Here is a 24,431-nt window from a genome sequence, read left to right on the forward strand (position 1 = left end):
ATGCTGTGTAATGTAACACCATGAGAGAAGAATGTAAAAAGAAATGTAAGAAGGTGATACGGGAGGCCAAGCGAGACTATGAGGAACGCATGGCCAGCAACATTAAGTGGAATAATAAAAGCTTCTTCAAATATGTTAGAAGCAGGAAACCCACCAGAGAAGCAGTTGGCCCTCTGGATGGTGAGGGAGGGAAAGGGGAGATAAAAGGAGACTTAGAGATGGCAGAGAAATTAAATGAGTTCTTTGCATCTGTCTTCATGGCAAAGACCTCGGACAGATACCGCTGCCCGAACGGCCCCTCCTGATCAAGGAATTAAGTCAGATAGAGGTGAAAAGAGAAGATGTTTCAGACCTCATTGATAAATTAAAGATCAATATGTCACAGGGCCTTGATGGCATCCACCCAAGAGTTATTAAGGAATTGAAGAATGAAGTTGCTGATCTCTTGACTAAAATATGCAACTTGTCCCTCAAAACTGCCATGGTGCCAGAGGATTGGAGGATAGCAAAAAAGGGAAGGAGGGGGGACCCGGGAAACTATAGGTCGGTCAGCCTAACATCTATACTGGGTAAGATGGTGGAATGCTTCATCAAAGATAGAATCTCAAAACACAGACGAACAGGCCTTGCTGAGGGAGAATCAGCATGGTTTCTATAAGGGTAAATCTTGCCTCACGAACCTTATACAATTCTTTGAAAAAGTCAACAGGCATGTGGATGCGGGAGAACCTATAGACATTATATATATGGACTTTCAGAAGGCATTCGACATGGTCCCTCACCAAAGGCTACTGAAAAAACTCCACAGTCAGGGAATTAGAGGACAGGTCCTCTCATGGATTGAGACCTAGTTGAAGACCACGAAACAGAGAGTGGGTGTCAATGGGCAATTTTCACAATGGAGAGAAGTGAAAAGCGGTGTGCCCCAAGGATCTGTCCTGGGACCGGTGCTTTTCAACCTCTTCATAAACGACCTAGAGACAGGGTTGAGCAGTGAGGTGGCTGAGTTTGCAGACGACACCAAACTTTTCTGAGTGGTGAAGACCAGAAGTGATTGTGAGGAGCTCCAGAAAGCTCTCTCCAGACTGGCAGAATGTGCAGCAAAATGGCAGATACGTTTCAATGGAAGTAAGTATAAAGTCATGCACATTAGGGCAAAAAATCAAAACTTTAGATATAGGCTGATGGGTTCTGAGCTGTCTGTGACAGATTAGGAGAGAGATCTTGGGGTGCTGGTGGACAGGTCAATGAAAGTGTCGACCCAGTGTGCGGCGGCAGTAAAGAAGGCCATTTCTATGCTTGGGATCATTAGAAAAGGTATTGAGAACAAAACGGCTAATATTATAATGCCGTTGTACAAATTGATGGCAAGGCCACACCTGGAGTATTGTGTCCAGTTCTGGTTGCCACATCTCAAAAAGGACATAGTGGAAAAGGTGCAAAAGAGAGAGACTAAGATGATTACTAGGCTGGGGCACCTTCCTTATGAGGAAAGGCTATGGCATTTGGGCCTCTTAAAAGAGCCTAGAAAAGAGATGCCTGAGGGGGGACATGATTGAGACATACAAAATTATGCATGGGAAGGATAAAGTGGATAGAGAGATGCTCTTTACACTCTCACATAATACCAGAACCAGGGGACATCCACTAAAATTGAGTGTTGGGCGGGTTAGGACAGACAAAAGAAAATATTTCTTTACTCAACATGTAGTCAGTCTGTGGAACTCCTTGCTGCAGGATGTGGTGATGGCATCTGGCCTGGATGCCTTTGAAAGGGGATTGGACAAGTTTCTGGAGGAAAAATCCATTATGGGTTACAAGCCATGATGTGTACGTGCAACCTCCTGATTTTAGATATGGGCTATGTCAGAAGGCCAGATGCAAGGGAGGGCACCAGAATGAGATCTCTTGTTATCTGGTGTGCTCCCTGGGGCATTTGGTGGGCCGCTGTGAGATACAGGAAGCTGGACTAGATGGGCCTATGGCCTGATCCAGCGAGGCTGTTCTTATGTTTCTTAAGAATATACAGTAATTAAGGAGAAAAGATTTAAAGGGATAAATGAAGCATTTTAAAAATGGAGACATCTAATTTGGTTGACCTTTCAAATGAATGAACATTTCCTGATTGACTCAACCTTACAGTTTTTCTTCTCTTTCTGATGATTCACTGAGATCCCTGATCATCCTCTCAAGAAACTAAATTTTGGCTCATATACAAAAGAGTGAACAAAAGAAGTGGGGTATCGGGGTGTTTTCGGGTGCACAAGAGAGCCATGCAAAAGTTGGATCCTTTGGTTCCACCAGCAAAAGGACATTTAATTTTTCCAGCAAATTATTAGGATATTTTAAAATCCTACCGCTTGGGCCTCAAATGAGTCTCCCCAAGTCTGTTTCAAAAAATCAGGAAGCATCTTTATAGTGTACAACCTATTTTGGTTTTTTTGGCAGAAGTTAAAACAAAAGAAAAAAAACTAGAGGTCAAGCTAGGTTTGGTTTTAAGCCTGCAGTTGGAACCAGTGTTCTTGTATAGTAATGCAATTAAGTATATATGCAGAATAGCTATTGAGCTGGTGTACTTTTACTGTAAGCAACAGCTGGTTTGGGGCCTTCATAGATCAGGAACATGGTGGGAGGGATTAAACCCATTGCCCACATCATGATCCAGGTCTGGACTTTGCCACATATCCTTGGAAAAAAGGTACTGTTGTCAGAATTTGAATCCAGGCGTCACTTGAAAGTCAGTGTTCTTCATCCTGTGGATTGCAACCCTAATGGGTCGTGAAGCTTCATTTGGGGGTTGTGGCAACGGTTCAAGACCTGTGCAAGAGAGGGCTTGGTTCCAATCCAATAATGGTGCTGCCTTATCAAAACTTAGTTCTTGTTACAATCCTGCACAGCCTCTTCTCACTGTCTTGCCCCACAGCTCCTAAGGTTGGTCCTGCTCAGGGCACAAAAGGTAGGGGGTAGGTGGATTGGGTCTGTGGAGGGGGGCAGGAATGACAGTGAATCCCCAGTCTCACACTTTGTTTGTTTGGGGTTGTAGCACGAAAGGGTTGAAGACCACGTATGAAAGCTTACGGAAGGAGTCCACCTACAACACGTTGATTAGCAAATCCAAGCAAAGACACAAATGTTTCGTGTCACACCATCGACATTTGCAACACATTTAAACCTGTCTGTAAATTATACTCATGGCCAATGCATTTCTCATTTACAACCCGGTGGAGGGAGGGAGGAAGCCGATGAACTGTTGGCTAATTTAACTGTTGGCTAATTTAACTGTTGGCTAATTTGGAGCGGGGGGGGGGCACAGAGAGCTCAAACTGTTATTCCTCCTTTCTTCTCCTCCTTGGTGCAGCCACACAAAAGTTCTGCCATCAGTGCAGATTCGATCCCCCAAAATAAAACAAGTGGGAAATTGGCCATTGTGCAGAAGGACTAAAACAGGCTGCTGGCCAGTTGGATTGTTTGTTGCCAGAGAGGTGTTGAAATTCTTCACACCGAATTAATCAAGGCTGCTCTGTAATCACTTTTCCACATGTGGCATTGGAAGGAGTGGAGGTTTTTCTTCTCTCTCCAATTTTGCATTTTTTTTTTTTTCAAAGATGCACTTTTAATGAGCTCCTGTTTCCAGCCTGACATTTGGAAATTTAATCAGGAGGAGGTCTTTGATGGCCAGCAAGCACGTTTTCAGATGGCATTGTTTATCTGTATAGCATTTCTGGGGCCTCAGTTAACAAAGGAGGGTCAGCCACCTCATTCAAATTAGTGGATATTAATGAGTTCCCAATGACAATGCAATTCCTATAGCGGGCTGCTCAACTGATGCCATCCACGACAGGGCTCGGGGGGGGCAGGGGCAATGGAGGGGTGGCAAGCAGAGCTAATGATGATAAATGTGGTCGCATTGAAGGGCTACGGATAAAAAAATAATAATCTGCCACTTCTTTGCTGAGTGTCATCCAGGGGTCTAATTGGACAAAGGAATAGGGCCATTGTCTTTGAATCAGATGTGTCTGCTGCTACCTCGGTGGTGGGGGATTGAGACAGAGAAGACAGCCGCTATGGGTCTGGGTTATGGGAAGTGCATAATGATTTTACAGGGCAAAAAGCCACAGAGTTGGTAGAGAAGCTGGCATTAGGCACACAGAGCATTTTGCTGAGGAATGGCTGAAACAAGAAAAACAAGGCGGCTTTTTTTTACAGCACCTAAACGAAATGTCCTGTTCAGATGCTTATCCAGTTGGCACAGCAGTTGAAGGGATCAGTATACTCTTCCCCTTAATGGTGCTCCTAAAGTAATATGTCATTGAGGCCCTATAAAAAGAGGCTTCCCTCTTTTGGGGGGAAGAACCATGTCACCTGGACCCTCTTGTGGCTGGGGAGGGGCAGTGGAGTAGCTAGAGGGGGTGAAAGGCACTAAGTCTTGCATGGAGCCTCATCGCAGTGTGCAAGCTGCCCCTCCCCCTCACCTTCAGAGCCATTCCAGCTGGTGAGAGCAAAACAGATGTATTCACCTCTGTTTTGCTCCTACTCCCAGAACTGCTCCAAAGGCAAGGGGGAAGGGCCACATGCACACTGCAGTGAGGCTCCCTGCAAAACTTAGTGCTTGTACCCCCTCTAGCTATGCCACTGGGTGAGGGGATGCACCTCAATGGGACAGCACTCCCTATGCATGCAGAATGTCTCAGGCTCATTCTCCAGCAGGGCTGGGAAAGAACCCAATGCAAAGCCCCAGGAACCACTGCCAGTCATTTGAGACAGGACTGAGCTAAAAGGTTAGACTTGCAACAAGGGAGCTCCAAATATGGGTGCTGGCAGCATATGTTATCTAGTATGTGATAGGAGGGGTGTTGATCCAGTACTCAAGTCACAGAATAGGACTGGCTTAGCTGAGTAAGTGCCTTCAAGCAGGGCTCCATCTGAAGACAGACCATGGCCTCTGGGAGAGTAGAAAGCTGCCCATGTCAAGCACAGGTTCGCAGGTTTGCTTTGCAGTGGGAGTTAGTGTTTTGAGAAACCTGAACAACTTGCGGGGAGGGAAAGAAAGGCACCGCAGATACTCGCCTATAAGTCGATGGCAGGCTTTGAGCCAACAATCATGGAATTTTCTATGACCCTCGGATAAGTCGGGGGTTAAACTTAGGGGGGTGTCTGACTATAGTTTTGCCTGATTTTACTTAAGGCCAGATCCTGAAAAATAACCCACCACTAATTGTTACCTAAGAACTGTAGTCTCTGATTTATTAAAAACATAGTAACAGATCATAAGACACATTTTTATTCTTTCTAAATTCTGGTCTTCATCACCTTTTTGTAAGCACTGTCAGAGTAAGTGCACTGTAAACAACATACGTACCAGTAAAACGGGCATTCATTTGCAACCTTTTTTACTCAGAAGTAGACCCACTGCTTTCCATGGGTGTTATTCTTAAGTAAGGGTGCATTGAACTGTAGCCTGCTTCAGATAGAAAGGAGGATTCCCATCCTGGTGTTTCAAAGAACAGACCTGCTTTGCAAGGCTGCAGCAGAAGGAAGGAGAATAAAAGGTTAACAAATTGCTTCTAAGGAGCTGTGCCTGCCTGCTGCTTGAGAAAGGAAACTGTTCAGAGTTGAAAGGCTCTGCCCTCTGATTGACCCGGAGATAAGGCCAAGTGATAATTGGAGCTTGATTACTTGGAAAAATAGTATCTACTATACCAGGGGTGCCCAAACCCCGGCCCGGGGGCCACATGCGGCCCTTGAGGCTTCCCAATGTGGCCCTCAGGGAGCCTCCAGTCTCCAATGAGCCTCTGGCCCTCCGGAGATTTGTTGGAGCCAGCACTGGCCCGACGCAACGGCTCTCAGCGTGAGGGCGACTGTTTGACCTCTCGCGTGAGCTGTGGGATGAGGGCTCCCTCCACTGCTTGCTGTTTCCACTGCTTGCATGTCTGTGATGCAGCAGAAGCAGCAAAGGAAAGGCCAGTCTTGCTTTGTGCAAGGCCTTTTATAGGCCTTGAGCTACTGCAAGACCTTCATTCATTCATATGTCCATCTTTAATATATTCATTTATGTAAACTTATGTAAATTTATTCAAATTTTAAATGTAAATTAATTCTTTTTTTTCCCTGGCCCCCGACACAGTGTCAGAGAGGTGATGTGGCCCTCCAGCCAAAAACTTTGGACACCCCTGTACTATACAAACACCACAGGAAACATGGCCTCTGTTCATCTCTACCTCCCTGACAAAAGAAACTGCAGCCTTGAGTATGTCTGTCCACCTTCAGTTGCATCCATGGAGAAGGCTTGGCTCCATCATGTGTGTTCAAGAGTGAGTGAAGGTATTTTTTCTACATACAGACAGGGTGAATGAGAGAGGATATTTGCTCTAAAGCAGGGGGTCTCCAAACCCTGGCCCAGGGGCCAGAAGCGGCCCGCGGCCAGCCTCTGTTCCCCTGAGAGCCTCTGACCCAGTTAACCAAACACAACCAGTGTGGCGCTTGTGAGGTGGGGGAATGGGGGTCCATTTTAGTGTGTGCTTTATTTCTTGGGCTGTATTGGTGCTTGGAGGAATCCTAGACATTTGAGCCCTTTCTCAATCATTTCAGTTATTCATCTAAGTTCCATCTCCAATGTATTTATTTAAATTTTACATTTAATTTTTTTTTCCTTGTGCCCTTGACACTGTGCTAGATATTCGATGCGGCCCTTCAGCCGAAAAGTTTAAAGGCCCATACTCTAAAGGCCTTCTGTAAGAGGTGCACTCGTATGCCCATCTACAGCCCGGAGTACAAGCTCTCTTCCCCTATGAGAGAAAGAGGCAGAAAGGCAGTGCCATGTTTGTTTTGAGACTCTCATCCAGACTGAGCAAGGGGAATGTGCAGGAAGAAACATGCTTCCGTGCTCACGCCCAGTGAGCATCTGGAAGTGCTTTAGCCATTCACAGAGCCCATCAGGACTCCACTCATCCATCTGTGTAATCTTTTCATGGGGATAGCAATGTGCTTCCCCATCTTGGGACATCTGTGTTGTGGAATTGGTGTGTACTGAGTTTCAGTACACTCTGAACCTGAGGCTTTACCTCCATCCACTTTGTGGATATTTTTGTTTATTTTTCACATTTTTATAGCACTCTTCCTCCAAGGGGCTCAGGGTAGTGTACAAAGTTCCTCCCTTCCTTTTGTTCTCACAATAACCATAAGAATATATGAACATAAGAATAGCCCTGCTGGAACAGGCTAAAGGCCAATCTAGTCCAGCTTCCTATATCACACAATGGCCCACCAGATGTCTGCAAGACCATACAAGGCAAAAAGATACCTGCATTCTGGTGCCCTCCCTTGCACCTGGCATTCTGAGGTAGCCTACTTCAAGAACCAGCAGGTTGTGTATAATGGTAGTTGGCAACCTTCAGTCTCGAAAGACTATGGTATAAGCCTACAGCACCCAGTATTCCCAGGCGGTCTCCCATTCAAGTACTAACCAGGCCTGACCCTGCTTAGCTTCCGAGATCAGACAAGATCAGGCATGTGCAGGGTAACAGTTGCTGCATGACTTTCTACCTGTGATGGACTTTTCCTCCATAAATCTGTCCAATTTCTCAACCTCATCTATCTCACAGTGTTAAAAAAAATAAGTAATAAGAAAATAAACAAAATACTTCTTTACCTAGTGTATAATTAATCTATGGAACTCCTTGCCACAGGATGTGGAAATAGTGCCTGGCCTAGACGCCTTTTAAAGGCAGTTTATGTTCTTAATTCCCTTTAAAAGGCATCTAGGCCAGGTACTATTACCACATCCTATGGCAAGGAGTTCCACAGATTAATTATACACTAGGTAAAGAAGTATTTTGTTTATTTTTCAACCTCAGCTATCTCGCAGGGTTAAAAGAAAATAAATAATAAGAAAAAAGTGACTGGTCCAAGGTTGCCCAGAAAGCTTCTTAGCTGAGTGGGAATTTGAGCTTGGATCTTCCAGGTCCAACTCCCAAACCATTATACCATCCAGGGTTGGCCTTGAAACATCAAAAAGGATGAATTATGGAGAGAATTTCAGGGTTCCTCCCAAGGAGAAATATCTGAGAAATTTCAAGGGAGGCCAAATGACTTATATGAGACAAGTGCAATTTATCAGGGCTTTTTTTTTTTTTTTCTTCGTTACAACTAGAAAAACAGCTAAGCGTTTCAGCACACTTTAACGTAGGGAAATATCCACACAAGCAATAGATCTGGATAACTTTGTCATTTTTCTGCTGCCCTCCCCGGTCTCTCTTTCTCTAGTAGTCAATGAAAAAGTAACCAGGAAACATGTTAACTTCTAGCTGATTTGGCAGTCAAGTGAATCAAACAAATGCACCGAACAACAAATTTTGCCCCATCAATAATAAAAAGAATTTCCTGATGGAGCTTGCCTCTGAGGGACTTGTAACAAGCAGGCAAGCTGTGTATTAGATGGTTTCATACCCTCTGGCTAGCCTCCCTTCCCGCTCTCCCCTGAGTCTCCCTGCATGTAATATTAATTGATTAATATTTGTTTTGGAAATTCATGACACTTTGCAGTTTGATTCTGGCTGCAGTTTTCTGAGTCACTGTTCAGGAGGAACAGAACGAGGGAGGGGGAAAAAAAACAACCTCTGGTTGCTAAGGGAAAGAGGGATGCAGTATCAGTGGATTTGCACATCCATACGGCTCCGTTTTGCTCCCCCCACCTGGAATGGCTCCGAAGGGAGGGGCCGCTTTCCAGCCTTAGCACTCCACCTATGCCACTGCTCCCTACTCCCTTGGTGCCAGTCCGCATTTCCTGGTCCCGGGCAAATCCCAGTCTTGTGCTTTCTGAAGGATGACCTGTCAAAATGCTGTAAGCGCATGTTGATTACTTCCAACATCTATATCAGTGATTTTCAACCCTTTTCATCTCACGGTATGCTGACAAGGTACTAAAATTGTCCACACACACCATCGGTTTTTGGACAATTGACAAGGCACACCGCACTGCTGGTTGGGTGCTCAATGGCCCTGCAAATGTGTGACCCTCCCTCAAACTCCCACAGCACACCTGTGGACCATTTGCAGCACACCAATGTGCCACAGCACAGTGGTTGAAAAATCACTGACCTAGATTAGATCACACCCTGTTTTGCCAGATTCCCAGTCCGAGCGTCACTTAGACAATTGTGTTCACTAAGCTAATCAGCTCCCCTTCTTTCCCCAACAATGACCCTAGTTCTGCACTGCTGGACCCCACCACCAGGGTAGCTCACCTGTTCAACCTGCAGAGAGCCTTCTTCCTTCCCCCTCCTGCCAGCAGCTCCTCCCACTACTACAGCAGCACCTTGGTCCTCAGCAGTTCTTGGGCAAGGCAACCACACACCAATCTCAGTGTCTCCAGCAGTCTCTAGTCCATTCACCCATCTGACCTTTAGCCAGTCAGTCCATCAGCCATTAGTTCCTCAGTCCATTAAACCATCAGATCAGTTCCTTCCTTCCTGAAGCTTTCCTCATAAGAACATAAGAACATAAGAACAGCCCCACTGGATCAGGCCATAGGCCCATCTAGTCCAGCTTCCTATATCTCACAGCGGCCCACCAAATGCCCCAGGGAGCACACCAGATAACAAGAGACCTCATCCTGGTGCCCTCCCTTGCATCTGGCATTCTGACATAACCCATTTCTAAAATCAGGAGGTTGTGCATACACATCATGGCTTGTACCCCATAATGGATTTTTCCTCCAGAAACTTGTCCAATCCCCTTTTAAAGGCGTCTAGGCTAGACGCCAGCACCACATCCTGCGGCAAGGAGTTCCACAGACCGACCACACGCTGAGTAAAGAAATATTTTCTTTTGTCTGTCCTAACCCGCCCAACACTCAATTTTAGTGGATGTCCCCTGGTTCTGGTATTATGTGAGAGCGTAAAGAGCATCTCCCTATCCACTCTGTCCATCCCCTGCATAATTTTGTATGTCTCAATCATGTCCCTCCTCAAGCGTCTCTTTTCTAGGCTGAAGAGGCCCAAACGTTGTAGCCTTTCCTCATAAGGAAGGTGCCCCAGCCCCGTAATCACCTTAGTCGCTCTTTTTTGCACCTTTATCACTTCCACTATGTCTTTCTTGAGATGCGGCGACCAGAACTGGACACAATACTCCAGGTGTGGCCTTACCATAGATTCGTACAACGGCATTATAATACTAGCCGTTTTGTTCTCAATACCCTTCCTAATGATCCCAAGCATAGAATTGGCCTTCTTCACTGCCGCTGCACATTGGGTCGACTTTCATCAACCTGTCCACCACCACCCCAAGATCTCTCTCCTGATCTGTCACAGACAGCTCAGAACCCATCAGCCTATATCTAAAGTTTTGATTTTTTGCCCCAATGTGCATGACTTTACACTTACTGACATTGAAGCGCATCTGCCATTTTGCTGCCCATTCTGCCACTCTAGAGAGATCCTTCTGGAGCTCCTCACAATCACTTCTGGTCTTCACCACTCATAAAAGTTTGGTGTCGTCTGCAAACTTAGCCACTTCACTGCTCAACCCTGTCTCCAGGTCATTTATGAAGAGGTTGAAAAGCACCGGTCCCAGGAGCTCTTCCTCCAAGGAGCTCAGGGTAATTCACATGGTTCCTTCTTGACCCATTTCCAATTCACAACAGCCCTGTGAGGTAGGCTGGACTGAAGAACATAGGAACCTGCATAGGAACCTGAAACAAGTCAGTGCTGGTAACAGAGACTGGTAGTGGCTCTTCATGGTTTCAGGAAGGAGTCATTCCCAGCCCTACCTGGAGAGACCAGGGATTGTACCTCCAACCTTGGCATGCAAAGCATGTGTTCTACGACTGAGCCACAGCCACTCACTGAGACATGGTAACTGACACAAATCCACCCAGGACGCTTCGTGGTCACATGTGGATTTCAAACCTCAGCCTTTCTGATTGAAGTCCAACATGCCAACCATGAAGTCCATCACATTGCCTTTTCATTCAGCATTTGCATCTCTCTCTTGCGCTAGTGAATCAGACCAAAGGTTCATAGCCCAGGAGCCTGTTTTCAGAAGTGGTGAGTCAGCAACTTCCAGGAAGATCCCTGGCTGGGCCCAAATGTGGTGGCACTCCCCTGTTGCTGACCTAGCAACTGCTATTCAGAGGTAGAGTGCACCATGACTTGGAGGCTTTATCTAGCTATCTTTGTGAAAAGCCATTGGCAGGCCTATCTTCTTCTGTGAAGTCGCCTTGTCACCTTTTAAGCGGTGAGAGACCTCCTGGAAGTTTGAGGTTGTCCCCATCTCTGGACAGCACCAACACGGTGCAGGGACATGAAAGAACCCAGCTGGGTCACTCTCCACTGCCCATGGTCAGAAAGCAGCAGTTCTGAACCAATGGAGCTAATGTGGAGCGAGCAGAACAAACAGCCCTCTGAATGATGCGCTGCTAAAGATCTCAACCAGCCTTTCTTCCATCTGGGGAGGAAAGCAGATAAAAGTTCCCACTTTAGTCACTGAATTACATCCAACTCCACGAAATTAATAGCTTGCCTCTCCCCTAGGCTGTCTGAGGGATCCTGTCATCTATAGTCACCCACTCTACTCGCTATGGCTTAACGCTCCTAATCCCTGTGCCATCCCCAGAGAAATCAGCTCATCACTGAGGTGCGGAGACACGGTAACGGATTTTCGGGGAGACAGATGCTGTTGGGAGAGATATTGGCTGGCTGCATCCCGAGCGTCTGTTGACTTGCAGGGAATCCCCCTTCCTTCCTTTCCACCACCCCCGCCGCCATCACAAGGCACCAACACCTCCCAACACCTCATGAATTTTATAAACTAAACTCATTGTAACCAAACCATGAAATTGCAAATTTAACTTTGTCAACAAACAAAGACTTCAAGGAAGCTAATGCTGCTTGACTCCTATCTGCAGCTTAATTTACGGAATCAACTTGAGACGTGCAGGAAGAAGGAAAGCTGGAACAGATGTAGAGGCGTATCATTGGCTTATGCTGTTGTTGGGATGCTTTTATTTCCCTGTGGGGAATCGGAATCGGGAGGGGGGGAATGGGACAATCCGCATACACAAGGCCAAGTGACTTGCCCAAGGTCACACAGGAAGTCTGTGGCAGAGAAAGTGGCTCAAATGCAGATTCTTTAGGCAGATAGCTGGAGGTCCTGCTTGAGTACTTTGAAAGAGATAGGCTGCTTAGGCATGGTAACAAGCCTCTAAATCAGTGTTTCTCCAACTGTGGGTCGGGACCCACTAGGTGGGTCGCAAGCCAATTTCAGGTGGGTCCCCAGTCATTTCAACATTTTATTTTTAATATATTAGACTTGATGCTACCATGATATGTGACTGCATTTTGGGGAAACCTGACCTGGACTTTTAACAAGCTGCAATGTATATGCTTTTAACAATGCTAGTCAATGGGACTTACTCCTGGGTAAGTGTGGGTAGGATTGCAGCCTAGGATTGCGAAAAATTTTTCCTGCTTGATGATGTCACTTGTGGTCATGACATCACTTCCGGTGGATCCTGACAGATTTTCATTCTAAAAAGTGGGTCCCGGTGCTAAACGGGTGAGAACCACTGCTCTAGATGAGAATACGTGTCAAGGATGTGTGTATGTGAGAATAGCGATTTGCATTAAATAAGACAGAGGCACACACAGACAGACAGAGAGAACTTTGCTTAACCCATGCCTTGGGTTATGCTGGTATGTTCTACATGCAAGGCATGGGATTAGATGGTGTTGGAGGTCAGTCCAACAAGCACAGTGTTCTGCCAATGAGCTTCCCCCCCCCCCCACAATTCTTTACTTCTGGGGCTTTCTTGACTCCCCAGGGATGGATTGCAGGGTGTCACAAAGCACACAAGGCTTTATTTCCCCAGCTGCAAATGATTAGTTCAGTACCTTTACAATGCAAACCTAACTTATGCTGGAACAGGAGGCAGACCAGTAGGCCTGCGTTGTATCCAGCGTGACTTTGGGGCTGGCTGAGGTTTGGCGCAAGGCAAGGGGAAACTTTTCCCCTTACCCTGGGGAGAGCTGCAGTGCCCCAATGGGACTACTCGTATCTGTGCCACCTGATGAGGTGGCACAGACTCGAGCAGAACAGCCAGGAGTCGCTCTCCGCTGCCCAGGAACAGGGGTAGGATCTGGCATCACTGCTGAATCCTAGCTCTGCCCTCTGCTCCTCATTTGCCCACCCACAGGCCTACCTGCTACCTACCCTCCCCCCAAAATGCCTCCTCCCTGCCCTCCGCCCATCCCCCCAGACCACTGCGCCGGCCAAGCTTGGCTGACGTGAACCTGCCTTCTCCTGCTGCCACAGAGGCTGGATCTGGCCTCTGCGGGCCAGCGCACCTCTGTGTGCCTATGCAAGCTTACTTACGTGCTTTACAGCACTTTGCAACCCTCCTGGCAGGCACAAAGGACTGTATAAACAGACAATACTGTGTGGTACAATATATATAAAATGATTAAAAATGATTTAAAATCTCAGGTCTGTTTGGGGAATGTAGGCAGCAGTTTCCATGCAAGTGTCAATCCTGGAACCAAAACCCTCCAAAGACTTGCTGGAGCACTTATGGTGCAACCCTATGCACGCCTACTCAGAAGCAAGCCTCACTGAGCTAAGTGGGACTCAGTTGTGTGCAAAGGATTGCACATTGTATCTGTCAGCACCAGTGCAGTCAGTCCAGGCTCCAGCAAAAAACCACAGCTTGCACAAAGAAAGCCATGCGCACAGACATTTCCCCGGACAAGCCACCAGCTCCAGTGCCTTGGGTAGTTATCTGCTTCCACGCCAAGCCCAACTCTGGTGTTGCCCAGCCCAACGCTGTTGCCCAGCCCACCCTCTCCAACCGCTTACCGAGTGTCAAACATCCTGTCAAGGGAGGCTGGGAGAGTCCTCATTAAGCTAATGGAGTGCTAATTTGTTTGCTGGCAAGGAGGAGGGATAGGCAGCACTGCCTCATTTGCTCCATGGAAGAGGGCCATTAAAGAGAAGGGTGGCTTGCCGGAAGATGGAATGGGCGGTCAGGGCTGTCAGCTGCTTGAGGGATGGCATGGAGGAAAATCCCAGGCGAGGACTTCATGCAGGCAGAGCAGTGCAGATGGATGCTGTGCAGGCTTCTTGCAGGAGGGCACAAAGAAGGGGGTGTCTTGATAACTGGAGCAGGGGGTAGTGTTGTACAAATGACCCCCAGCTTCAGTGCTTTTTGCTCGCAAGGTTTTTGAAATCAGATCGGATTGGATTGTTAGCTCATCTGATTTCTGAGCATGCACACAACAGACATATCACACAAATGCACAGACAGAAACCAAATTTGGAGGAGAAAAGGCTATGCGTGACATTCAACCCCCCCCCCCAGCTCCTAGCAATAAAAGTGCTCGGGAATTCTCCCCACTGGATGCGCGAGAACAGCAGGCCTCTTGCACAAACTCAACTATTCACTGCCAAAAAAACTCAGAGGGCCGAGACGGGTGGTGGGGAGAAAGAACATAAGCACTGCTCAGCTACAGACAGTCTCTAGCTCAGCCATTTTCAACCACTGTGCCGCGAGTGGTCCACAGGTGTGCCACAGGAATTTGGGGGAAGGTCATTTATTAATAGGGCCTATGGGAGATGTGAGCCCCCACCGGCAGCATGGTGTGCCTTGTCAATTGCCAAAAACCTGGTGGAGTGCCTTAATCATTTTAGTGCCTTGTCAGTGTGCCGTGAGATGAAAAAGGTTGAAAATCACTGCTCTAGCTTGTCAGCTGTTCCGGTTCTGTAAGAGTTCACACAGGTCCACCTACACCCATAGGCTACTGCTGAAAATTGAAACTCTTCCCCCAGTTCTCACATTGCCTGCTTACCCCAAAGACTTCTGGGCTTACAGCCAAACACAGGCTGCATAGAAGGCATCATTAAGAGGTATCCTTACATCTAGAAACTTCTCTCTTTCTTTTACCAAGAAGCAGCTGCAGAGGACCCTAGTCCAGATTTGAACTGCAGCACACAAGGAAGGGAGTTCCCTCACGCCCACCCCCGCACTCTCTCACAGGGGTCACCCCCTTCCCAGCTGTTGTTTGATTGGAGCCAGGAGACGGCAGCAACTGTTACCCTGCACATGCCTGATCTCGTCTGATCTCGGAAGCTAAGCAGGGTCAGGCCTGGCTAGTACTTGGATGGGAGACCGCCTGGGAATACCGGGTGCTGTAGGCTTATACCGTAGTCTTTCGAGACTGAAGGTTGCCAACCATCTCCCTATACTGAACACTATCTCCCGATCTGGTCTGATCTCGGAAGCAAACAGAGTCAGGCCTGGTTAGTACTTGGATCGGAGACCGCCTGGGAATACCGGGTGCTGTAGGCTTATACCATAGACTTTCGAGACTGAAGATTGCCAACCATCTCCCTATACTGAACACTACCTCCCGATCTTGTCTGATCTCGGAAGCTAAGCAGAGTCAGGCCTGGTTAGTACTTGGATCGGAGACTGCCTGGGAATACCGGGTGCTGTAGGCTTATACCATAGTCTTTCGAGACTGAAGGTTGCCAACCATCACCATCAATACTGAACCCCAAAACTGAGGGTTCAGGGGTCAGCCTTGCTGCAAGAGTCCTTGGGCTGCGCCTGACTGCACCTGATGTGGTAATAGTACCTGGCCTAGATGCCTTTTAAAGGGAATTAAGAACATAAACTGCCTTTAAAAGGCGTCTAGGCCAGGCACTATTTCCACATCCTATGGCAAGGAGTTCCACAGATTAATTATACACTAGGTAAAGAAGTATTTTATTTATTTTCTTATTACTTATTTTTTTTAACACTGTGAGATAGATGAGGTTGAGAAATTGAACAGATTTATGGAGGAAAAGTCCATCACAGGTAGAAAGTCATGCAGCAACTGTTACCCTGCACATGCCTGATCTCGTTTGATCTCGGAAGCTAAGCAGGGTCAGGCCTGGTTAGTACTTGGATGGGAGACCGCCTGGGAATACTGGGTGCTGTAGGCTTATACCATAGTCTTTTGAGACTGAAGGTTGCCAACCATTTTGATTGGAGCCAGTGATTTGCTGCAAATATTATTATTATTATTAACAGTATTTATATACCGCTTTTCAACTAAAAGTTCACAAAGCGGTTTACAGAGAAAAATCAAATAACTAAATGGCTCCCTGTCCCAAAAGGGCTCACAATCTAAAAAGATGCAAAAGAATACCAGCAGACAGCCACTAGAACAGACACTGCTGGGGGTGAGGTGGGCCAGTTACTCTCCCCCTGCAAAAAAAAAAAGGAGCACCCACTTGAAAAAGTGCCCCTTACCCAATTAGCAGAGGTTAATTGAAATTAAAATATCAGCTTTGATTTCTACTCTGAGAATAGTGCAGGAGAAAAGGGTTCTTTCACCTCCCACAATCTCGAGTCCTGAACCAGACTGGGGGCCCAATCCTAATGGGCTACAGCGCCAGGACGGAGCTCCAGCACAGGTGCTGGGTGTCATAAACATCCTATAAAGCCCAATTATGGCACCTTCTGGTGCCAGGCTGGTGCCTGTTGGTGCTGAGCCCAGTGCTGAACGGACGCGACCTGGAGCAAGGTAAGAGCTCTGGGCAGCAGTAAGGGCTTATGAGGCAGGGAGGCATTCCAGGGTGGGAGGAGGGTGGAGAAGGGAGGGGAATCAACCCGGGAGGCTTGGTTGCCATATCCTGTCCTCCCTCCTGGCTTGGGCAGCCCAATGCGGGACTCCTTGGCTCTATGCCCACTCAAACACCGCATGGAGCCAAGAAGACCCATTGCCACCAGCTACCATCCACCCAGGGTAAGGGAGCAAATACTCCCTTCCCCCGAGGAGACTTCCAGCAGTGTCTCGGTGCCCACAGGATCTGGTAGTCACCATTTTGGTGATACCAATATGCCCAGCTCACAATATGGAAATATCCCATGATGCCCAGTTCACCCATAAGGCTCTTCTCTGACCAAAAGCCAGCACCTAAAATCCCTCTTAGAGAACAGGCTAACTGTGGTATGTTCACAAGGGTAAACAGAAAGTCATAAATAAGAGCCATAAACAAATAAAAGGGATGCATAGAGTACCAGATCCTTTGTAATGGATATCTCTGTAAACAAATTGCCGATGCGTATCGAATTGCCCTCCCGAACATCCTGAGGATCAAGATGTTGATCTGATAACCAAGCCAAATGTTTGTGGGACTGTTGGTCTGTTATTTTTCCCATGCTTGCCATGGATGTGTTTTGCTCTCTTTGTGTGCTCTTTTGTCCCCCCTCCCCTACCTAGTCTACACTATAAAACCAGCATCATTGTAATTGTTCGGGGTCTCTCCGTGTGTGTGTGTGTGTGTGTGTGTGTGTGTGTGGAGGGTCCCCTTTGCAAACGAGAGTAAACGTAAGAAGTCCTTTGAATTCTCCTGTCGCCTGTTTGATTGCCTCTCCAAAATCCAAAGAATCGTGTGTGTGTGTTCATTCGGGAACATTGGTGTGCTGGAGTCGTGGGCACCAGGAACCATTGGACTGGCTCTGCTATGACCCAAGAAGAGACACAGCCACTTATGTACATCCCTTAATGACACAGTCTATATAATGTGTAGTTCCTTTCTCTCTGGATGCTGCAACTTGCTGACCTATGCCATGTCATCACCATGCTGTTCATTTTTAGTCCCCAGCCCACCAGCAGTCAGTGATATGCGGGAGGTGGGGTAATGAACAGCACAATGACATCAGAAGTAGGGCAGAATGTACTATATGTTTGGGAGGGGGGAGTGGAAAAACAGGAGAAAGTCAGTTTCTGGCAGAAGTTCTGGCAGAAGTTGTTAGAATTAGTTCCACCCTCTCAGTTCTGAAGAAACTTGAGGAAAAGCTTGGGGTTTTCTTCCTTTCTCAGCCCACATCTTAAAATTCTTTAAAAGCCAACATGGTGGAAAGACCATGCCCTTTTCACATTTGCAAGCCAGCAAATTTCCTCTTGCCTCCAATCAGATAGGATGGCTGCTTCCTATAGGAAAGATAGGAAATGTGTATGTGTATGTGTATGTGTGTGTGTGTGTGTGTGTGTGTGTGTGTGTATATATATATATACACATGTATGTATGTATGTGTGTGTGTGTATGTATATGTATGTGTATATATATATATACACACACACACATACATATATACATACATACATATATGTGTGTGTGTATATATGTATGTATGTATGTGTATGTGTATATATATATAAACACACATACACACACACACATATGTATGTATGTATGTATGTATGTATGTATATATACACACATACATATATATATACGTATATATACACACACACATATACATACATACATACATATATATATATATACACACACACATACATACACACATATATATTTATGCACATATATATATATATGCAAACTCATATATATATGTGCAAACTCTTTTCTCCAAGCAGAATCATGTCTGAAGGATTAGCTGCCAAAGGAATGGTTCAATACCACATTATTAGTTTCTATTTTTGATGAGAGCTTCCCTGCCTCCCTTTTCCTTTTCAAGCAAAAAAAAAAATGAAAAAGAAATGAATTTAAACGTCACTTTAAAGTCTTTGGGCTGAATGTGTGAAAAACTTTTTTTTTTCCTTAATATTTAAATGTTCTCAGGCTAGGTGCTTTGCCTCCCTGCCCCCTGATGATTCCAGCACAGAAAATACTGCATTTATCCCTCCTTCCTCAAAAAAGACTAAATTGACAATATTTCCAGAATTTAGGTGCTTTAACACACAAGCACTCTCCTACTTTGGTTTCTGTGCCACAGCCGATTCCTCTGCCTAAAACAGACATAAAGATCTAGATTTCTCTTTCTCAGAGAGTGTTGTTATTGCAAGCTTCCCCCCCCCCTTCCAGTCTCCAGCATGCAGTCTTTCCCTTCCCACTAGCAGCTGGAAAAAAAGGGAGAAACCAGGTACAGACAAAGGAGCCATTGCACTTGTTGTCTGACAATCATATGATTTTCCAGCAGGAGAGGGCAAGCTGTGGGCACCCATATTTCCGCTCCTAAATAGCACCAGCTCTCTTCAGCCTGCAGTGGCAGAAATCAGCCAAAGTGACAGGGAACAAGAGTCAGCAGCCATGTTAAAGAAAAAGTACAAAACAAATGCTCTTTTTTCCCCCCAGACAAGATCATCTGGTGCTCAGGGAAAAGGTAGCCAACTGCTTTCAATACCTATCGGGCTGATCACATTGTTTGTTTAACAATGGTGGCATGGATTGGGAAGGAACTGTGTGGACCAGGGACTCCTCAGCACACAGAGAAGGAGCTGAGATAGTCACAGTGCAGCCCATAGTCCTTCTGGGAAGCTGGGTGAGAGCTGTACATCAAGCTGATGCCACGGTCCAATTTAAAGGTAGTGGTCTGTAGCACACCTGCCTTGCAGGGAGAAATCCCTACTCTCTCCAGATAGGGCTGGGAAAGACTTGGAGATCTGCCTCTGCCAGTGAGTGCTCGGTAACACTGAGGCAGACGGCTCAAGGGTCTGACTCAGTAGAAAGCAGTTACCTTTTGTAAAGCTCTATCAGGGCCCAGCTGGGGCAGAGACAAGCAGCGCAATCAAGTAGGCCAAATATCTCAGGTTCAAGGATAATGTTTCAAAAGGGCCAGAGGTAGAAGGCACAGCTGGAGGCGGGATGGTGCTGAAGTCCTGGCATGGCCAAAGAGGGATCCAAGGGGCCAATACAGGGGAGAGGCAGAGATGGGGCTCAGGTTAGTTTCAGAATCTGTGGGGCACAGGCAGGGCCAGCTATAATTGGACCAGTTGCTCCCAATTCTGCCCTGTGCCTAAGGAGACCCCACACTAGGGTAATCTATTATTATTGTTGTTGTTCTAAATCACTTCCCAGATACTAAGATAAGTGGTTTTGTAACTATTTACTTTTCAAAGGCAACCCATTTTGTTTGTTTACTTGTAGGCTTACACATAAATAGCATTTTTATATCAAAATGTGCCTAGAGAGCCATTTGGTCCATTACATGCACTTTAGGAAGTGCACATTTGATGGCTTTCCATTCTACCATCGCGATTTAAGTCTATAATGCATTTGATTTATATCTCTAAGTTTCTACATACCTTTGGCTGGGGGAAAAAAAATGCTTCCAATTGGACCCCACAGTTCCTAAGACTGGTCCTGGGCTCAGGGGTCTGTTTAGTACCTTCTTTCATCAACAAGAAGCTCAGAATAGGAAGGCAAGCCCAGGAAAATTCTTTTGCATGGCTAGAAGGGACTTTATCCCTGTCGTATACTTGTCGTACACTCCCAGGGTTTTGGGTGCTCAGAATTCTTGATTCTTGAACCCTAGAGCCTCAAGGACCCCTGTTCGGTAGTACTGCCACCACCCTGTATGTGCCAGTGTCTCAGTCCAGGGACACTGAGACCCTCTAGGCTTAATTCTACCCCTTGCAGGCACTGAGCACTCTTTTTAACTTAAAGCTTCAGTCCTCAAGTCACTAGTCCTCAATGAGGATTTGGTAGCTTGCTGAACGGCTAGGCAGGATTCTGAACCTTTGTTCCCAACAGACAACGAAACAACATGGTAAAAGGATTTTTACTTTATTAAGTACATAGGGTTACAAAAAGTTACGAAAGGCAGCAAATACTTGAGGCATGAAACTTCTAGGAAATATCTCAGCATTAAAATAATAAAGCTAACTGGCTATCTCTATTATTCCCTAACTCTCACCTGGGTCAGCTTCTGTTGTAGATCTTCAGCCCCAGTTACCTATGAGGCCACATGGTCCTGGCGGGGCAGGATGTGCACCCACCACCTTTCCCACCAAGAGACAAAACCCAAAGAAAAAGAGCCAAGACACCCCTTTGGGCTTTGTTCTTATATTTCTCATGCTACAGGATGAGGTGACTCTGTACTTATTTGAACTGACCAATCAGAACTCTTGGGGACAGAATCTTCTCGAAGTGGGGCTGGATGCTAGTCCTCTTAGGTCTCCCCCTCCCCACTGGGGATTCATGGCGCCTCTCTGTCTGCTGAGGTGCTACATCATCACCTTCCATTGAGTTGTAAATTCCTTGCAGCTGGGATTCAAGCCACTTCTATGTTACTGGGTTACTTTGGTTCAGGCTTTGCAATGCTACTAGGCCTAAACTGCACATATTCATGACAATCCCCAGGCTACTTAGTGCTTCCTGGGCAGGGCAACTATAAGGTCTCTTTCTGCCACTGGCAGGGAACAATGTAGAGCAGTCAGGCCCAGGTGTGTCAGTCCTTCTCTTTGCCCACTGTCTTGGTGGCACAGACAGTAAGACTTGCTACCAAGCCCCTGGTTTGAGATTTTACAGGTTTCTAGTTCTGCTACTTGGACATAGCCTGGACAACACAGCTGGAGGTGACAGCCTCGAGTTACTCGTGCACCTCATGATGTGATTTTAAGAAGCTATTGAGTGAGGGGGAGAGGACCTTTTCAGCTTTAAGGCAAGATAAACCGAACAGCACAGCAGGTTTAATATTGCCCCAGTGCACTGCTTTTCACAAAATAATGAATACAGCTTGGTGGGTTAGATACTGAGCAAGACTGTCCTTTGGCCTTCTGTACAAAACGCCAGTGATGGACGCCCACCGAACACTTTGCTCCATTAAAAACACCGTATCAATGATTTATAGTTATATATATATATATATATATATATATATATATATATATATATATATATATATATATATATATTCAGAATCCATCTCCTCTAGGCAGTAGCACACTTCATTTCATCAAAATCCTTTATAGACCTTCTTGCATATTCCTGACGAAATGAAGCAAGCTTGAGGCAAAAGAGACCAAAGGATGTGGAGAGAGGGAGAAGATCTTGGACTGTCCCCAAACCACGAAATAGCACTTTGATATTTATCTTAGCCTTCTTTTCCTCTTATCAATATTCATCTTGCTAGAAAATTTTGACTGCTTATTTATTTATTTTCTGGGCAGTGGAATACAAGCAGAGCTGGCATCAAGTCCAAGTCAAAGCTTGATCTGTTGGAGGAAGTAAGTTTACAGTTATGACATCCAAGGCCCTAAGCCAGGTAGCCCAGAAGGGCAGATGTCATTAAAAGAGGACATTCAAAAGTCTTCTCAACATTTCCAATAGCTTTATAGAAATTATTTCTTTCTGTCCAAATTCTTTAGAAATTGTTCCAGACTTGGAACTGCCAAATTAACCTCAGAAATTCATTGCAGGTGAAATTGGGTGACACCAGTTTAAACCAGGGGTGTCAAACTCACAGTGAGCTGAATAGCATTCATGGTGTCTGCTGAGGGCCAGAAGTGACATCATTAAGCTGGAAGTGATGTCATCAAGCAGTGGATGGTCAGAAATAGGCACTTTCTTCTCATATGGAAATTCATTAGCTGCAAATGACAGAAAACGTGCAAACCTTGAACATATTTTCAAGACATGAGAGCCCATTTATCAAACATGCAACCCTTTCAGCAGTGCTGCTTCTACCACAGTGTCACTTTGCAGCTCAGTTGCTGAGAGGTGGACTGTGAAATGATGTCTTGGCAGAAGCGGCACTGTTGAAAGGGTGGCCAATGGGATAATTGGGCTCTCCTAGCACCTTGGCAGTGTTCCTCACCCCTCTTGGTCTATGCCTTCCCTCAAAGAGTGCCTTGCCTTCTGAGGCCTCCTTCTGTTCCTCCCTCCCAGAGCCTCAGTAGAAGTGACTCTGCTGAAAGGGCAGCACTAGAGAGCTGTTATAACAGGGGCCAGCAAAAGAGCTTCCAGGGGTTGCATCTGGCCCATGGACCTTATGCTTGACACCCCTAAACTAAACCTTGATCAACTTTGCAAGAGAATGTTGCAGACATCTCAAGTTGACCTGGTAGAGGCAGTCTAGGTCACCCTGCAATGTGGGTATCCTCTACCCAGGCTCAATGATCAATCCAGGAGCATCCCAAGGCTGATGGCTTGAGCAGCCAATAGAGATTGAATCACCCAGTTGTTCATCCATACAGTTAACAAGGAGAGGAATAAGGTCCCTGGCCCAGACCAGCAAGTCAGAATGCATAATAGTTGTGAATTTGCAACAGTGCCTATTTTGTGATCCTGCAATTAGCGGAAGGACAAGGAGTGGCATTTCTCCAACCTCCTGACAACGGCTTCAAGAAAGGGCACGCAGGCCTAAACACCATCATTTACTTCCACTGGTAATTGCGGTCTGAAAATCAAGCTCAGATAGAAACACTTTTAGTCTCCGAGTCCTCAATATGGACGTTACTTATCTTCGGAAAAAAATCCACAACGTTTAGTTTGCTCAGAAATCCCAAAGCCGGTTATTTTAGCCACCTGAATATTTCACCCCCTCATTTCCATGTGAAAAAAATAATGGGAGGGGAGGAGGAGAAGAGAGAAATTCTGGCTTATATTCATGTACACAAAAGAACTAAGCAGCAAGGGGAGGAAATGATTGTGGAAATGAACAGGTAGATGAGTTTTCATTAAAAATTGCTGCATTTAAAATACCATAGATGAGACTGAAGACAGGAGGTTAAAAACTTAATTGACTAAATCAGCCCAGATGCCAAACACTGATTATATCGGTGGGATAAATGTAATATTGGCCATCAAATTTTTTCATAATATATTATTACGAATCAAAAGCCATTATTCAAAGGCAGCACAAATAATATTTTCCTGAAATCCTTGGCAGATTTAAAGAAAGAAATGATTGGGCTTTTTTTTTCTCTCTCTCTTCCCCCTTCTTCAACACCTGGGTAATTTTGTGTGGTTGATCAGGAGTTTCACCGAGACAGAGTGAATGAAACCCAATGTTGTGCTAGAGATCAGATGGAGCCTTGGCTACTATAGATTTTTTTGGGAATGATCCATCAGAGAAAAGGGGGGGGAGAAGTGGACTGAACCAACAGGCAGAACAAACACACCAGATGAGAAGGCATTATGTTTCAGTGCATAATTATACCGCCCCCACCCCACCAGCCCAAAAGAAAGCACAGATATAGAATGTCTGCATTAACAAATGGTCACATTTTTGTGGAATTAAGCTGCAATCCTAAGCACGCTTTCCTAAGAGTAAGCCCCACTGAAGACAATGGAACTAGACAACGGGAATAGACATGCATAGGATTGGGCTCTCACACCATTCCATTGCAACAGTGTTGTCACTGTCTACCAAGAGAAGAACTAGGAATTTCTATCCCCTTTCCTGGACAGCCAACCATAGAGTAGCTCCTGGCATTATAACAGGTTTAGTCTAGTTTTTCTTTTTTTCTTTTTTTACTGCTGGTGCAACTATATGTCAGCTGAGAAGGCCCTAAGCATTTTTGGCTTAGTGTAACATGGTAATCAAACCCCAGGATTTATTTTATTTATTGTTTCATATTTTTATACTGCCATTCCTCCAAGGAGCCTTGGGCAATGTATATAGTTCCTCCCCTCCTTTT

General features: G+C 45.9%; 3 pseudogenes; 2 read left to right on the forward strand and 1 right to left on the reverse strand.

The window, feature by feature from the left end:
* Positions 1 to 7,414: 7,414 nt before the first annotated feature.
* Positions 7,415 to 7,534, reverse strand: LOC136662804 (5S ribosomal RNA; annotated as a pseudogene).
* A 7,532-nt stretch (positions 7,535 to 15,066) lies between these two features.
* LOC136662856 (5S ribosomal RNA) lies at positions 15,067 to 15,186 on the forward strand (annotated as a pseudogene).
* A 672-nt stretch (positions 15,187 to 15,858) lies between these two features.
* Positions 15,859 to 15,978, forward strand: LOC136662585 (5S ribosomal RNA; annotated as a pseudogene).
* Positions 15,979 to 24,431: the final 8,453 nt, after the last annotated feature.

This window comes from Tiliqua scincoides, chromosome 11 (genome assembly GCF_035046505.1).
Source record: "Tiliqua scincoides isolate rTilSci1 chromosome 11, rTilSci1.hap2, whole genome shotgun sequence".
NCBI lineage: Eukaryota > Metazoa > Chordata > Lepidosauria > Squamata > Scincidae > Tiliqua > Tiliqua scincoides.